Here is a 5,295-nt window from a genome sequence, read left to right as displayed (position 1 = left end):
CCAAAGAAAGGTCATCACCAAAAAAGAACTCCTTAAAGGAATGACAGGAGTAGAGAAAACAACCTTTGAATACAAAGACCCCTCCTTCCCTTCTACAGAGTCTCTGTTAGAAGAAAATGATTGGCCCCCTCGACACACCATGAGATCTACAACAAAGCTCTGACCTAAGGGGAGGAAAAATGAAGCCTTTGCATCTTCCAAAACAAAGACTGCCAAACCCAATGAAAAGATGAAGGTGAAGGGAATAAGAAGCAACCTATCCACACCCACCACCAGGGCCTTAAGAAAGGTCCCAAAAAAACCACCAATGCACCATAGAAGGTCCGCCTTGTAGTGAGCAAGGCATCACCATCACCATCTTCATCAGAATCAATATCATCTTCCCCCAATGAAACCCTAATGCCTCGTCTCTTGCCTCTATCACTTCTCCACTCCATCTTTCTATATTAATAACGAGTTTGTTACATAACACTTTCTATTAATTGTTACTAAAATTACTATAGACATCTTTCTTAAATCTAAAAAATATTTTTTATGGAATGTCTAACATGATTTATTCTAGTGATGTTTGTAGTTTGTTGTATGCAATTATTTTGACTAGATCAAACGTTGTCCAAGCAATGGAAGATTCCAACAAGTTCATATCTAAACCTCATAAAAGGAATTAAACATTTGTTATTAGCATATTTTGATATTTTATTGGAACTTATAATTACTATTATTTAATCATGGTATTTATGATGTAGATAATTATTTGAACTATCAAAATTTCTTGATGTAGATTGGGTAAGTGACTTGGATATTTGGAGGCGCACTAATGGTTATGTTTTCTTTGTTTAGAGGTGCAAATAATTGGACGAGTAAAAGTAATCCCACAATTACTTTTTTCTCCATATAAGTGGAGTATATGACTGTTGTATAGGTCTCTAAGGATGTGGGGAATCATTTATGGTTATGTTCACTCTGCATGCCTATACAATAAGAGTATGAGATGATGGTTTGAGATGAGATTGTTTTATAAGTACATTGGTGCTATTAGAGTGAAAAGTGTAAGTATGTGGATTATATCACATTTGAATATTATTACATGCTTGTCTTCTTTATTGGGTGGATTTTTTCTTTAAAGCATTTCTTCACGTAAATCTTGTGTTGACATAGTTTGTTGATGTATTTCTCATCACATTTATACAATCATACGATTAATATTATGGTAATCCTTGTTTAAAGAAATGGAATTTTAATATGCATACACTTTTAGAAGTTATTCTTGTTATAAGTTCAACTTGATACTTAACAAGAGCATGCTTAGGAACCTAAACTACATGTCCAATGTTGACAGTGTAGATGTTTTGGGAATCTTTGCTTAAAATACCACTCCTATTGGTATTGATGTTGCTACATGTTCTAATACTATAGGTACCAAGGTTATAGTTGTAGTTTCTACAATTCCCTTTATTTCAAGTACCACAAATAAATATTATAAATATTATAGTTAAAAGAATCAAAATAGAAAAAATTTCAAACCTAAAGTACCTTTGTATGAACCATATTGACATGGACCATTGTAGAACCATCATTTTATTTACCTCCAATGAGTAATGCATCATAGACAAAATCCAAAAATTCTTATTTCAACTCTTTTGAGAGTAGAAAACCCTCTTGTTAGAACATATTTTTTTAATGCTATTTTTCTAAATAAATAATTAAATTTTAAAGGTTATTAAATTACTTTAATTTGATATATTTTCTTAAGGTATTTATAAGTTGATTTTATCATGGTTGAATGGGCCAAGGGCTTGGCTTGATTGGTGAGCTCAAGATTCTTGTGGTAGGCATGAGGTCACAAAGTCCAAGGTCCAATTGCCCCCCAAACCATGTAGAGGGTGCATCACACCATTGTCATGAGTCATGTTAAAATTTTTACCAAGTGCACTATAACTTTAAGTGGGAGCTACCAATTCTATAATCTAAAATAAATTAAATGATTAAATTATTTCTTCATTAGAATGCACAAATGCATATACACACAAAATAAAAAAATTCTAGATATATTAATTGTTAGAACCTTTAATTTTTATGTTGAGAAGCCTAACTCTACAATTACAACATAAGAAAAAAATAAAAAATCAACATTATCCTCAAATAAATAAAAACAAATCACTTGATTGATAAATATGCCAAATAATAAATAAATCCTCATACATAAGTATGTGAAGTTGTCAAAACAAATTGTATTTTCTTATCCTCCAAGGATGAAGTTTTTTTTGACAGCCTTTTTATTGATTTTATTAGTTTGGCTTGATTATGCATACATATTTTCAAAGAGTAGTATTTGTTGATTGTGACTTGAAAGTATTGCATACATAATTTAAATTACATTATGCATTTGGCCAAAATTTGCACTGTTAACACCCATACTAGGTATTTTCATATTATGTTTTATGGATTGGTTATTTGCATTTTTAATAATCATTAGCTCTCTTTCTGGGAATTTCAATTGCAAGGAACACAATAAGTGTAAAGTGGAAAACTGGATCCTAGTGACTCCCCACCTAGGCGAGAGAAAGGAAGTCACTAGGATGATTTTCAGTTAGAGGAACTCTACATTCAAAAGAGAGGGTTGAATCCACTAGATCCAAATCCAAGATAAACAAGAATGTGAATTCCAAGTGGATTGCAAGGGTTGAAGTATGATTTACCCTTTTTTGTAAATGAGAAAGTTGACTTGTTAACTATGTGGAAAAGAGAGGAAATGAGTGAAATGAGGAGCTACCATTTCGGGATCGTGCTATAACTTTGGATCTGAGCTAATTAGATTGATACGGATCTGCTCTATAAATTTAAAGAAAAGTTGTCGAGACCATGGCGGGAATGTACATGGTCCTCCATAAAATTTGCGAAATGAAAAGGGTTCTTCTGTCTCTACAAATGAAGCCCAAACCTATAATTATAGTCATGCACCTACAACCTAAGCACAGAAAAGAGAGGGAGAATGTTTGTGGATAGGGGTTTGCCTCAGTCAAACCCCGGTTGAGGAATCAACCTTGAAAGAAAGTAATTGCAAATGCTTGAATGTAACCAATGGAAATGTAAACCTTGTAGATCTAAAACTTGCTGATGATGATTGTTTTTCTTCTTGAATGTAACCACAAATATTGTATGAAATGGCATGTAACATGAAAAAACCTTATCACACACACATGCTTTCAAATGAATGTTGTAATGTTTCTCCAATGGATGAATCAAGAAGACTTGAATGCTTGAATGCTCAATGATGACCTTGAAATACCATTTCTTCTCCTTATTCCTCTTATCCTTTTATCATCCATCCTTGAATGAGGGAATTGAATTCCTTTTTATACATGCCTCAAGGATTAATTTTCAACCATCGAAAGCCAACAAAGAGGAATTGCAAACCTCGAAGACAAATTGTGCAAAGGAGACTGGGCAAACCTAACATAGGGCCACCCTAAGGGGTGGAGAAAAGGGGCCACACCTCTTTCCTAGGGGGGCAAGGGTGCCACACCACTATCTTGTCCTATTTTGGGGCTCGGACAAGGTCTAGAGTAGTCACAGGTCTTTGAGGAGGAAGGGTGGAGGGATGAAAATGCAGAAATAGGTCTCTGTTAGGAAGGAATATGTTGTCACCAAGGTGAGGACCCAAAATATGGTTAAAATTATAGGGGTCGTAATTTTATGACACTACATTTAGACCCAACTTTAGTGAGAGTATGGCTTACACCACTACTACCAGTAAAATAGAAGAAAGAGAGAGATGACGATGAGAGACGCAGAGCAATACCACAAGGAGTATAATACACCACTAATATTGAGGATCAAAAAGCCCCCAATCTTAGGGTCTCAACTCATGCCAACATATGCAAGAGCACACACAAAAAAAGGCACAAGACACACCAAAACAAAGACAAAGCACAAAAAATACAGACATCAAGAACAAGACACAATATGACAAACTAACTAGCCAAAGAGACCTCGATACTTAAATGTCTCAACAACTAATCAGGACACAAAGACCAATGCCATAAAATAAACATGAGTGATCACATAAAAGATAACAACTAACATCATCCATGAACCATCAATAGTAAAACTATGAGTTCATGAGAGGAAAAAGAGAGAGAACATGAATACACAGTTTGGTGATTTATTAGAATAAAGGCGAAGAAGAAAAAAACCATGGACATCTTGCCCCTAAAACTAGGTGATCCATGGAGAGAAGGACATGGAAAATATCGCCCCTAGATCCTGTATAGGTGATCCATGTAAAGGGAGAGAGTGAGAACATCATTAGTTCCACTCAACCTCATTCACATGTGTGCAAGTGAGGTTCAAAGTGCCTGATAGGAGTCTCTGCCTGAGTACGCTACAACCTCTATAAAATATGTACAGTACAAGTGTCAGGAAAGGTGTGATATCTCATTCTAAGATTCTATGCTCTGGTTTTGAGAATAATCACCCTACATAAAAGAAAAGTGGCGTCATCTCTCTCTAAGAGACCGTGCTCTAGTTCTGAGAATGACCCACTGTACAAGAGAAAAGTGACGACATATTTCTCTAAGAGATTTCCCTCTTGTACCAAGAATGTCTCATTGTACAAGAAAAGAAGAAGTGAAGACATCTCACTCTAAAAGACTATGCTCTGGTTCCGAGAATGACCCACTATACAAAAAGTGATGACATCTTTCTCTAAGAGGTTTCCCTCTGGTTCCAAGAATGTCCCATTGTACAATGCAGGAGAGAAGTATAGTACAACAGAGTAGTGTGGATGCCCCCCACTCAAGATGTCAACATAGGTTGATGTTAATATCTTAAGGAAAGCAAACAAGGATACCTACCTTCATCACAAAGAAGATATCCGCTATGCAACAATGTCATAAATCAAAGAAAGAGAGGGAATACTCTTCAAGAAAGGATAAGATAGTTGAAAAGAGATATCTTGTTGTAAGTGTAAAGGTGATCCTTGGAGGAGAAGAGATCTTTATTCAAAGGACATCTACCCCCAACAGGAGTTGTCTTAGACAGATATAACATCTTCTAGAACAAGAAAAGGAAAGAACAAGAATGCAATCCTTCCTCGTATTTCTAGGTGAAAAGGATTATTGATGAGGGGTGAATCACTTTTAGCCCCCAGAGGGATGGTTGAATTTATCTTATATGTACATTACCAAGTGTACAAGAGGTCGTAGTCAAGGACTAACACCTCTTGTATAAGAGAGAATCCTTGAGTGAATGATAACAATTCCACACAAGGAATGACATCAAGTAATAGAACTC

This window comes from Cryptomeria japonica, chromosome 8 (genome assembly GCF_030272615.1).
Source record: "Cryptomeria japonica chromosome 8, Sugi_1.0, whole genome shotgun sequence".
NCBI lineage: Eukaryota > Viridiplantae > Streptophyta > Pinopsida > Cupressales > Cupressaceae > Cryptomeria > Cryptomeria japonica.
Note: the sequence above shows the minus strand (reverse complement) of the source record.